Here is a 13,877-nt window from a genome sequence, read left to right on the forward strand (position 1 = left end):
TTAAGTAAAGCTGATCTCTCTCTTCAAATTGACTTCGACCAAAATATGTGACAATTTCGTTAACAAAGTGCTGGAAGACTGCAGGGCCATTATTGATGCCAACGGGCATTATAATTAGGAAACATAAAGGGAATACAAATACACTGAATTTCAAAAGAGCCAACTTCCCTAAACTACAAACCTTGCTAAAAGGCATAAATTGGGATAAAATATTAGGAACAAAGAACACGGAGGAGAGATGGGTTTGCTTTAAGAGCATATTAAATAAGGGCATTAGCCAATGCATCCCATTGGGTAATAAATTTAAAAGAGCGAACAAAAGTCCTGGATGGCTTAACTCCAATGTAAAAATGCATATAAAAGCGAAGGAGAAGGCCTTAAAAAAATTCAAGGTTGAGGGTTTATCATCAGCATTCAGACTTTATAAAGAATGTAACAAGAAATGTACGGGTGCAATTAGGACGGCTAAGATAGAACATGAAAGACACATAGCGGAGGAGAGCAAAAAAAATCCCAAGAAATTCTTTAAGTATGTAAACAGTAAAAAAGGGAGGACAGACCATATTGGCCTCATAAAGAATGAGGAAGGACATCTGGTTACAAAAGGATGGGGAGATGGCGAAGGTATTGAATTTATTCTTCTACTCAGTCTTCACGAGGGAATCGGGGGGCTTCAGTAACCAAAACTGCAGTGTTTATCCTCATGACACATCACAGGAAGCACCTCCATGGTTAACAGAGGACAGAATTAAAATTAGACTTGAAAAACTTAACATTAATAAATCACCGGGACCAGATGGCTTGCATCCGAGGGTACTAAGGGAACTCAGTCAAGTGATTGCCAGACCGTTGTTCCTAATTTTCACAGACAGTCTACTGACTGAAATGGTACCAGCTGATTGGAGAAAAGCCAATGTAGCACCAATATTTAAAAAGGGCCCAAAATACATCCCTGGGAATTACAGACCAGTTAGCCTAACATCAATAGTATGTAAACTCTTGGAGGGGATGATAAGGGATTATATACAAGATTTTTAGTAATGAGAACGGTATCATTAGCAGTAATCAGCATGGATTCATGAAGACTCGTTCTTGCCAAACCAATCTACTAACCTTCTATGAGGAGGTGAGTTGCCAGCTAGATAAAGGAAGGCCCCGTAGACGTGGTGTATCTGGATTTTGCAAAAGCATTTGACACAGTTCCCCATAAACGTTTACTGTACAAAATAAGGTCCGTTGACATGGACCATAGGTGATAAATGGGGAGTACTCAGAATGGTCAGGGGTGGGTAGTGGGGTCCCCCAGGGTTCTGTGCTGGGACCAATCCTATTTAATTTGTTCATAAACGACCTGGAGGATGGGATAAACAGTTCAATCTCTGTATTTGCAGATGATACTAAGCTAAGCAGGGCAATAACTTCTCCGCAGGATGTGGAAACCTTGCAAAAAGATCTGAACAAATTATTGGTGTGGGCAACTACATGGCAAATGAGGTTCAATGTAGAAAAATGTAAAATAATGCATTTGGGTGGCAAAAATATGAATGCAATCTATGCACTGGGGGGGAGAACCTCTGGGGGAATCTAGGATGGAAAAGAACCTGGGGGTCCTAGTAGATGATAGGCTCAGCAATGGCATGCAATGCCAAGCTGCTGCTAACAAAGCAAACAGAATATTGGCATGCATTAAAAAGGGGATCAACTCCAGAGGTAAAACGATAATCCTCCCGCTCTACAAGACTCTGGTCCGGCCACACCTATGTATGCTGTCCAGTTCTGGGCACCAGTCCTCAGGAAGGATGTACTGGAAATGGAGCGAGTACAAAGGTCAACAAAGCTAATAAAGGGTCTGGAGGATCTTAGTTATGAGAAAAGGTTGCGAGCACTGAACTTATTCTCTCTGGAGAGAATACCGTACTGGTGACCCCACAATAGGAATAAAACTTTTTCGCAGAAGAGAGTTTAACAAGACTCGTAGCCACTCATTAAAATTAGAAGAAAAGAGGTTTAACCTTAAACTACGTAGAGGGTTCTTTACTAGAGTGGCAAAGATGTGGAATTCCCTTCCTCAGGCAGCGGTCTCAGTGGGGGGCATCGATAGCTTCAAGAAACTATTAGATGAGCGCCTGAATGACCACAACATACAGGGATATACAATGTAATACTTACACATAATCACACATAGGTTGGACTTGATGGTGTCTTTTTTCAACCTCACCTACTATGTATGTAACTATTAGGTACTCATAGTGACCATCCCTAGTATTCTTCTTTGATGCAAGTTAAATTGTAAGCACATCATAGATTAAGTTTATCAGGACATAATTGGCAAGAGGTTTGGTGACTGAGAGCTGAGTAAATGTAGAAATGTCATGTCACCTTGACTTGTCTGTTATCCCGAGCATGGACTGTTTGAGACACACGTTAATTCAAATTGGTAGGTGACTGAGGTTTATTGATTGGATTCATGGCCTGAGCGACTGAGGTCTATATCCACTAATAAAAGGACCGTTCAGACGCATAAGCATATTGGAGGCTGTATGAAGACTTAGGTGTCATGGGGGTGCACTGGAGTCATTAGATGGCACAGGATGCTCCGGGGTTCACTTGGAGTCACATAGGTGCACAGGGGACCACTTGAGTCAGTTGATGACACAGGATGCCTTTGGGTTGCACTTGAAATCATGGGATCACATAGGAGTCACTAGATGACACAGGATATGTTGGAGTCACAGGGGTGCTCAGAGGTGCATTAGGAATCACTATATATATCACAGGATGCTCTGGAGTACATTTGGAGTAACAGGAGCATCCTGGAATCACTAAGCGACACAGGGTGCGCTAGAGTCATAGGTTGTACAGGGGTGCAATGGAGGGGCAGCTATACTGTGGACACTGACAACTGATGATGCATGGCAGAAACACACTGAGGTTTGATGGCAGGCATTGAGGATGCTCTGGGAGTCTGAAGAACACTGGGACTCAGGAGGCACAGAGGAGACTGAAGCTGTATCCATGGTATACACTGGGGGCAGGAGGACGAAGGCAAGACTTTAGCAGTATAGGGTGCTTGGCTTAGGTGTAGTAATGCAGTGCTTGAATGCTAACCCATGTGTCGCTTTGCAATTTAAAGCCGCTGCAATCAAGAGAGCTGTCTACTCATTTGCTGCAAAGCACCAGATAAAACCCAGAAGTGCCCGCGGTAATATGCCAGATAAGAGACCCGGCGCCGAATCTCAAAAGAGTTGAGTGCGACAGAACAAGGGTTTGTTTGCTGCATTGCAGAATAAAATTCAGGACAAGTCTGCTCAGTCTCTGCCTTGTGCATGTTTACCACTTCTACTAGCAGCAAAGCCTGTCCCCCTTACACCACAAACCCACTATCGTTAACCAAATTGGGTAAGTGTCATAAGGACTTTCAAGTCTGTTTCAAGTATATTACTGTAGCAGTAACAAATAGACATGTGTGATTCGTGATTAGTTATGAATATAAATTCTGACAAAATTTCCATTATTTCAGAGATTTGGATGTATCTGAATTTCCGAATCACAACAGTAACGAATTTCAAATCCCAAAATAAATAGCGAAACTAATTATCTGAATTAGAAAAAGAATTTAAATTCTAAATGCTTTGAACACATCAGAGCATATAATCAATGATTCCAGGTGTGAGCACAGCCTGTGGAGGTTTTTGAGCACTACATGAAGCACTTTGGATAACAGTGGATTGTCACAAAGAACAGAGTGGATTGCACTATATAGAGCAGTGATGGCGAACCTTGGCACCCCTGATGTTTTGGAACTACATTTCCCATGATGCTCATGCACTCTGCAGTATAGTTGAGCATCATGGGAAATGTAGTTCCAAAACATCTGGAGTGCCAAGGTTCGCCATCACTGATATAGAGAGTGTTACTGGGGGTGACACTAAAGGTCATTAACATTTTTGTGATTGAGTAGTCTCTTTATTACTATCATGTTTGTATACATTATAATTTTGATGTGGACACTAGTGAAGGAATTTATGTAGTATCTGAGCACTACATTGTTTAGGTACAGTGTGGAGTGCGAGTGCGGCACCAGTATTGGAGTCTATATAAGTTTTGTTCACATGTTGATGAGAGTGTGAAAGGTGTGAGCCATTCACAATTCATTAGCACCTCATAGTAAGTTTTTGCACATTTTTTTTCTCATAGAACATAGCAGCACGCATGGTAGTATGCTGTCATGGGTTGGCTCCAGGAAAGAAAAACTACGGTTTTTGATACACATTTCCATTTTCCTGGCACCAACGTGGTAGCAAACTACCACATGTATGCTGCCATACATTGACGCCAGAAATGGAAAAATTACAGTAAGTATTTTTCTTTTTTTAAGCTGAGATCTCATTGGAAGGACTGGGGATGTTTCCTTCCCAGGGAGCATCTTTGAGGCAGAGAAACACATTAGCTTTGAGCAGGGGCGTTGCTAGGTGGCAAAAAGACCAGGGGCTTCAGCCCTAAGTCCAAGGCCAGCACGGGGGGTGTCTCTAGTGGTGCTGGGTTTTTTGGCTGGGTGGTGGGGTTGTATGGCAGGGGGTAAGCTCACTTGCTGGTTGCTGCTTGGCTTACCAGTGCCCATAATGCTGACCACTAAACTGACCTACCTACCTGACACACACTGACCTACATACACTGACCTACCTGACATACACTGACCTACATACACTGACCTACCTGACACACACTGACCTACCTGACACACACTGACCTACACACACTGACCTACCTGACACACACTGACCTACACACACTGACCTACCTGACATACACTGACCTACACACACTGACCTACCTGACATACACTGACCTACCTGACACACACTGACCTACATACACTGACCTACACACACTGATCTACCTGACATACACTGACCTACATACACTGACCTACCTACACTGACCTACCTGACACACACTGATCTACACACACTGACTTACACACACTGACCTACCTGACACACACTGATCTACACTGACCTACACACACTGATCTACACTGACCTACACACACTGACCTACCTGATCTACCTATTTGACATACACTGACCTATCTGACTGACCTACATGACATACACTGACCTACCTACACTGACCTACACACACTGACCTACCTGACACACACTGATCTACACTGACCTACACACACTGATCTACACTGACCTACACACACTGACCTACACACACTGACCTACCTGACACACACTGATCTACACTGACCTACCTGATATACACTGACCTACACTGACCTACCTGACACACACTGACCTACATGACCTACCTGACAGACATACACTGACCTGGTACCTGACATACACACATTGACTGACCTACCTGACCAGGAGGAGACAGACTTCATGTGTCCAGATCCTGCAGCAGCAGCTCAGCCGTGGTGCTGGTGTGCGAGGCAGCCAGAGGAGAGGAGGAGAGCCGCCCACCCGAGCGGGGATCGATGTGGCACGGCAGGTCCCTTTGTAATTCCCGCCTTCTGGAGTCTTCTTCCTGTTCCACTCACAGCGAGCTGGGAGAAGACTGAGATTGGAGGAGTGCAGGCGCTGGGGATGCTGCTCAGGGTGGCGGTGGCTTCTCTCTCTCTTCCTCCTGGGCTCTTCCCGGCTGCCGAGGTATCCCCCTATCCCCCTAACTGCTGCTCTGCACTCCACGCCGCCACCGGACCAGAGGCGGGACAATCCAGTCCAGAACTCGCAGGCCAGGCCCCACGAGCACTAGCGCGGAGGAGGAGGAAGTGCAATCCTCCTCAGCTTTGAATGCTGGGCAGTGTGGGCACAGTGGGCAGTGATGTCACTGGTTGCTAGCCGCTAGGCGGCTATAGCAACCAGTGACCAAGCGTAGAGTCAGGCGGGGGCGGAGCTGGAGCCGGAGCCAGCGCTACCACGGCTCAGTCCGCCCCTGTTCCCTGCATTCGTCCCCTGCATTCTGGACCAGACAAGAGACACGGGGCTATTGGCCCCAGGCTCGGGGCTGTAGCCCCAATAGCCACCCCCTAACGACGCCTCTGGCTTTGAGACTGATCATGTAGCTCTTTTACCATGATTGATAATTACATGAGCCTGAAGATGTGTGCAGCTCTATTATCTTTGTATGAAGGTGAATGGCTAACAGGAGCCCCTTGTGAGCACCGTCTGTCTGCCCATCAAGTCAAGGATACACCAGAACTAGTCTTACATGATCAGGTTGAAAAAAGACACTAGTCCATTTAGCTCAACCAATTAGAAAAAAAAAAGAAATAGAAAACCTCCATATACACTATCCTATACCCACAGTTGATCCAGAGGAAGGCAAAAAAAAACAATAAAGCATGATCCACTTTGTTCCAGTGGGGGGGGGGGATTTATTTCCTGATCCCACAGGAGGCAATCGGATATTCCCTGGATCACTTACCCCTGGTGTTATTACTTCTAAATATTAGTATTCAGTATTTTGTGCATTTAGGAATGCATCCAGCTCTTTTTTTTCAGCTTTACAGAAAACCTGTAAGGGGAACTTACACTGGACCTCCTCCCCATCCTCCTCCGATCCCGCTATACCAGAGTCCTGCTATCCCCTGCTGTCAGACACCGGAACGCCGCTTCACCGGTCTGGGGATTTGAAATGAATGCTTAATCTCCTATCCGTACCTCCGCATGGATAGGAGGCATTCTAATTGGTCAGCACCTTCACATGGATGGTCTAGAGTCAGAGTCAGACTCTGTCAAGCCCATCCTGTCAGCGCGAGAGGAGAGAAATTCAGGAGGATTTCAAATCACTGGACTGGTGAAGCGGTGACCTGTTGTCTGACAGGACTCCGATACAGTGGGATCGGGGAAGGGGGCCCAGTGTAAGTTCACCTTACAGACAGGGGCGGCTTTTTGGGGGTGCCGTGCCAGTGCTGGAAGAAAAAGCGAGGGAGCTGATGTGGCATGCAATTTTTGCATGTGTGTGTGGTCAAAAGGTGGGTGTGGCTAAAATGGGTGTGGCCAATGTGAGTGATTCTTCCTGATCAATAGCTTGTATTGTTCCACCTTTTCCTCTTTGTATAGGCTAAAAAGGGCCTGGAGGTACATTGAAGAGATTGTGAAGTAAAATAAGTTCCATTGAGGCCAACAATTATAGCCCCCAGCATATGTCAGGGCCAGCAATAACCTCAGTCAGTGGGGTAGTTAAGTGTAAACGGTCAACAGCCACAAAGAAGCCAGAGAACCATCTAAAAATTCAGTCACACATTGAAAACAGGCCATGCAGTCAGGCATATTGTCCCATACCCAAAAAAACTACAAAATGTGCTAAAGCTAATTATCACCACAATGTACACCACAATAATTCAAAGAAAGAAGTAAAAGAATAAAAAATATCAATAAATAATATATAAATTAAATATGTGATAAAAACAATAAAAGTGTAATCTGTGCATACATAGAAAGTGCAATGTGCAACACAAGTGACCTCTATTAGAATTTCACATCAACAAAGTTCATTAGAATTTTCTGCAAGCAGAGTGAATCCTCTGCCAGCTATTAGCAGTTACTTCCAGGCACCATCACCATCCCAGGGTGAGAGCTCAGCCTGCTTACCAGAGGTTAAGGCCTTAGATAGCAGGCCCAACAATGCATGGTCATGTCCCACGGGCAATCAGCATACCACCAAACGGACCTCAGATAGTTAATCTTCCTACAGCATTACCTGCATCAAGGATTTTTCCCACAATAACTCATAGCAGCCAGGCCCGCAATTATATACATAAAAATACAAAGAGCTGCCAAATAATTTTTAATACTGTTCAGCCAGCCTTATGATCCAGGCACCCCTGCCAGTGAGCAAAGTCGGGTTGTGACCTCACTGATCTCCACTGTAGTTGAAGAAAACCTACCACCTTCTCCTCAAATGTATATAAACCCTTACATTGATTGGTGGCATATATATTTATCAGGTTAGAATTTTTTTTTTTTTTATGGTAACATGAGGGAGAGTGTTCAGAGGGAAAGCTCACTTTGCATATAGTGAGATATACTGTGACATCACACCAGCAATGTTAGGACTCATTCACACTAGCGGTTAGGCAATTGCATGCATTGCACGGCAGTTATAGCTTTAAATCTGCCTTTTCACAACCTGTCAAACATGCTTAGATCACTTTTTAGAGGAACAGTGGTGTCTGTTCCACTTGTAAAACAGCCCTTAGCTGCATTTGGCGGTGGTACCCTTAGGGCTTGTTTACACGTGAGATTGGGGTTGGTAAAACCCTGTGGTTGAGTCACACTTTTACCTTTCCCAATCTCTACCCCCTTTAGCTGCAGTGGCAGCAGCCAAAGGTTTACACATGAAAGGGGAAATGTGTAGCGCTAAAACTAAATAAACCCTTGGAGCTTAAAGTGGTTCTAAACCCTTTACAACCACTTTTTACTACAGGCACGCCTATAATTAGGCTTACCTGTAGCTAGACTGGATATCTCCTAAACCTGCATGGTTTAGGAGATATCCCCTGTATTTGCATGTGCCGACGTCATCGCACTTAAGAAAACTGAAGCAACGGCACGTACATGCCATTGCTTCAGTTAGACTGTGCCGTTCCCAATTAATTTGGCGAATGACCGTAAATAGGATGTAAATTGGAGTACCTCATGGCAGGCGGCATGCGCGTCACGCCTCACATTCATCCAGCAATCGCAGGAGCACTGGAGAGAGGTGTACATATGCCATGTTGTGCCCATATGGCTGACATTGTGCATCTGTATGGGCTCTATAGGATCTTTATGATATTGTGCCTATATAGCTGCAATTGTGCCCACATAGCTTTTACTGTGCCCCATTATGCCCACTGACCAGAACTTCCAGCTGCTGTGGATCCCGCTACCAAGAATGAGAGGCGGAGTGCTTTTGGTATCACTCCACCTGACATTGCAGCCAGAACTATGGACATGGCATTGGCTCATGAGGCAGGCTTGATGCCCCCGCGGCCGTCTGCTCCCTCCTGCCCTGCTTCTCTTGTTTTGTGGCCGGTGTTCTGCCGAGAAAGTTCCGCTCGGCGTATAAGTTCCCCCCTCTACTGCGCCTGCGCAGTAGGTATCGGCGGAAATAGCCGAAGCAGAACAGCTGAAAATCAGCTGTACACGGCGCCTGTAAGAGGGCCCCTTGCGGGCTCGCTTCGCTCGCCACGCTTCGGGCACGGCCTCGCTGCGCTTGGCACTTTTAGATTCCCCCTCTAGGTTCACTTGGATGGTGGGGAAGGGACCTGGACCCAGAGCGCAGGCGCCGTGTACAGCTGATTGAAGCATTTGAGCTTTGGCTATCTCCGGCGGCTGAGAGTAGTATGTACTGCGCAGGCGCTGCGCCTGCGCAGTACAGGGGGGAACTTATCCGCCGAGGGAACATTCTCGGCAAGACACCGGCCGTTGCCTTCATCCACAATCAGTGACAGAAGGTCGGCAAGCCCAGGACCAATCTACCAATCACCTCAATGTGATCGACTGGTAGATCGTGGTCCACGGGTTGTCGACCTGGGCTCTATAGTAAACATAATTTCTTCGGGGAGAAAAGAATACTCGGTGACACTGTCCCTGAGTATTTTGTAACAGCCTCCCGATGTTTAAATATACAGAACATACAGTATATAGGGAATGCTTTACTCTGTTTCCTTCACTGCCTGCCCTAAACCTAGAAGCTGTGACTGTCCAGGCTGCTGCAGAAGATGGTTCTCCCCTCCCTGAAGCAAAGTACAGAAAAAAAAAAAAAGACTCATGTGGGCACTTGAGAGCTGAGGGGTCATTTCAGCTCTTCTTGCTCTGGCATTGATAATCATTTTTTGAAGTGTGCAGCGAGTATAAGTGTATGGGAAATGCATGGAGTGTGCAGCGAGCATAGGGGGTGTGGGGAATGCATGGAGTGTGCTGTGAGCATAGGGGGTGTGTGGGGAATGCATGGAGTGTGCAGCGAGCATAGGGGGTGTGTGGGGAATGCATGGAGTGTGCAGTGAGCATAGGGGGTGTATGGGGAATGCATGGAGTGTGCAGCGAGCATAGGGGGTGTGTGGGGAATGCATGGAATATGCAGCGAGCATAGGGGGTGTGTGGGGAATGCATGGAGTGTGCTGTGAGTATAGGGAGTGTGTGGGAAATGCATGGAGTGTGCAGCGAGTGTAGGGGGTGTATGGGGTGTACTGTGAGTATAGGGGGTGTATGTGAAATGCATGGAGTGTGCTGCGAGCATAGGGGGTGTATGGGGAATGCATGGAGTGTGCTGCGAGTATAGGGGGTGTATGGGGAATGCTTGGAGCGTGCTGTGAGTATAGGGGGTGTATAGGCAATGCATGGAGTGTGCAGCAAGCATAGGGGGTGTATGGGCAATGCATGGAGTGTGCAGCGAGCATAAGGGGAGTATGGGCAATGTATGAAGTGTGCCATGTTAAGAGTGCAGAACTGAGGGGTGCGCTATTTACAGAAATGTGCAAAGTGCAGGATTCAGGCTTGTGCTACATACAAAGTGCAGGGTTATGGTGTGCACTACACACACAATGCATGGTTCAGGAGTGCGCTACACACACAATGCAGGGTTCAGGAGTGCGCTACACACACAATGCAGGGTTCAGGAGTGCGCTACGCACACAATGCAGGGTTCAGGAGTGCGCTACGCACACAATGCAGGGTTCAGGAGTGCGCTACACACACACACACAATGCATTTTTCAGGAGTGGACATTTTATTAATCGAAAATTTTAAAAAGGAGTAAACAAATGTTGACTCTCTAAACCAAACAAAAATATATAAAATTATCACAACATGATAACAAACAATACAGTGCATAAAGAGCTTGATAAAGCTATATAAATGCCTGTTGGCTCAACATGTTTCGCTAATTGCTTCTTCAGGAACTGTAAGGCAATATATTGGCCATCATGTATATGATAAACAAATTGATCAGAGTCCTGTTTGTTCAGAAAAGGAGAGCAGAGAGGGGAGCATCAAGTCCAACAATGGGGATCGCAGGGTGGGCACCAAAGAAGATGAAATCAATTCTTAAGTCAATATCCGTATAATGCTCAAAAGAGATTGTAGCATCATCTTACAGATATACATGATGAAAAAGATTACGTTCATAGCATTGGAGTTTCCAAACAGAGAAAGGGCATACAGCTCCAAACAGAATAGCCAGAGGTAGATTCAGGATAACAAAGGAATGAAACCCCATCAAAAGGCCCAGCCGGGGTGTCTCTACAGCGTTCCTCTGCTCCAAACAAGGGCTCCCTTAGCCCTTGTTCACACTAAGTTCTGGTTCACATTAATGCTACTTTGAAATCGCGCTACTTCAAAATAGCAAGGTCAGCAGGATTTCAGGTGCTACTTGATAGACATCTCTGTGGCTTCATACACAGATGTCTATTGAAGTCGCATCAGAAATCGGCAAAAGTAGTGCAGGAACTACTCTTGCAAATCGGTGCCAATTGGTGTCACACCGATTGGAACAGTGCCGTTGTCGCCAATAGGCTGTGACTTGTCATGCGATTTGATCTCTCAAATAGCATGACAAATCGCTCCAATGTGAACCTAGGCTCAGGGCGGGTTTGAAATCATGCAAGTTCAGCTGAGTTTAGGGGTGATTTGAAAGACATCTGTGTGGGTTCATGCACATAGATGTCTTTTGAAATCGCCTCCAAAAGTAGTGCAGGAACTACTTTTGGGAATCGGACGGTGCCGTTGCCTGCAATAGGCTTCGATTTGGCATGAGATTTGACATGTCAAATCATCCCGATGTGAACAGGGGGACACAGACAGCAATAAAAACTGACAGGTCAAATGATGAGGAAACACAGATCGAGGTGTGAGTGCTGCATGTCTAGTGTTGCCTTCAATGCAGATGTGCCTGCCCGGCTCACCTCCGAGATGAACAGGTAAAAATGGATGAATGGCTGCATACTCTGTTGCCAAACTCTTTATAGTAGTGATCCACAAATAAAAGCATTTACAGCTAGCACCAAGAGACAAAAATGTTAACGCGTTTCACGCAGATAACAGCGCCTAATCATATAATTAAGTGGTGGTGTTATGATTGAGCGGTTATCTGCGTGAAACGCGTTAACATTTCTATCTCCTGGTGCTCGCTGTGCTGTGTATGCTTTTATATTTGTGGATCACTACAATAAAGATTTTGGCGTCCTTCCAGAGTGTGCATCCATTCATCCATATTTACCTGTTGATCTCAAAAACTGACAGTTTTTATGTTGTTTAGTTTATTTAACCACTTAAGGACCGGAAGGATTTACCCCTTAATGACCAGGCCATTTTTAACGATACAGCACTGTGTCGCTTTAACTAACAATTGAGCGGTCGTGCGACGTTGCACCCAAACAAAATGTATGTCTTTTTTTCCCACAAATAGAGCTTTCTATTGGTGGTATTTGATCATGTCTGCGGTTTTTATTTTTTGCGCTATAAACAAAAAAAAGAGTGACAATTTTGAAAAAAAAGCAATTTTATTACTTTTTGCTATAAAAATATACCCCCAAAACTAACTAACTATAAAAAAACAAACTTCTTCCTCAGTTTAGGCTGATATATATTCTTCTACATATTTTTGTTAAAAAAAAATTGTAATAAGCGCATATTGATTGGTTTGCGCAAAAGTTATAGCATCTACAAAATAGGGAATAGCTTTATGACATTTTTTTTTTTTTTACTAGTAATGACGGCAATCTGCAATTTTTAGCGGGACTGTGACATTGCGGAGGAAAGATCAGACACCTGACATTTTTAACACTTTTTTGGGAACCAGTGACATTATTACAGTAATCAGTGCTTAAAATATGCACTGACATTGTACTAATGACACTGGCAGGGTAGGGGTTAACATCAGGGGCGATCAAAGGGTTAAATGTGTTCCCTGCAGGTGTTTTCTAACTGGATGGGCTGCCTGGGGAAACACACAGATCTGCTTTCCTGCATAGCAGAAACACAGGATCGATCTGTGTGATCTCCCCTGTCGGAATGGAGATTTGCCTTGCTTACACAGGCAGATCCCCGTTCTGTCACTGCGTGGAACGATCGCAGGTGGCCAGGGGACATCGAGTCCGCCCCATCTGCTGATTGGCTCCCCCGCTGGCCAAATAGAGATCCCGAGCCGACGTACAATGACGGTGATTCGCGGGAACAAGCCAACCCGCCGCAGTACAATGACGGTGGCTGGTCGGAAAGTAATTATTGAAATATACGATTGTTGGGATTACCAATATGTACATGGGTTGTATGTGTGTTTTGTATTGTTTGAATATAAAATGAATAAAAGGAGACCTGATTTAAAAAAAACATGACAGTAGTTCTAACCCATCTCCCCTCCAAAACGAATAAAAAAAGTTTTGCCTTGCCGACCAGCCGTCGTCATTATACGGCGGCATGATCCCGCGAGTTGCCGTAGCTATAAGTCGGCTTCTTTAAGCGGGATAGCAGGCGCTGCACAGCGGGGGTGTCGATGCTCGTGGCTGACGGTCACGATGACCGCCGGCCACGAGCGATTGCGGGCACGAGAGGCAGAACAGGGACGTGTGTGTGTAAACACACAAATTTCTGTTCTGTGAGGAGAGAGAGATCGTGAGTTGCTAATAGCTAGGAACCACGATCTGTCATTTCCTCTAGGTCAGTCCCCTCCCCCTACAGTTAGAAACACTAACTAGGGAACACAGTTAACCCCTTGATCGCCCCCTAGTGTTAACCCCTTCCCTGACAGTGACATTTTTATAGCACTGATCGCTGTATAAATGCCATTGGTCCTGAAAATGTGTCAAAAGTGTCCGCCATAATGTCGCAGTCCCGATAAAAAAAAAAAATATATATATATAATAAAAAAGCTATAAA

This window comes from Aquarana catesbeiana, linkage group LG11 (genome assembly GCF_042186555.1).
Source record: "Aquarana catesbeiana isolate 2022-GZ linkage group LG11, ASM4218655v1, whole genome shotgun sequence".
Taxonomy (NCBI): Eukaryota; Metazoa; Chordata; class Amphibia; order Anura; family Ranidae; genus Aquarana; species Aquarana catesbeiana.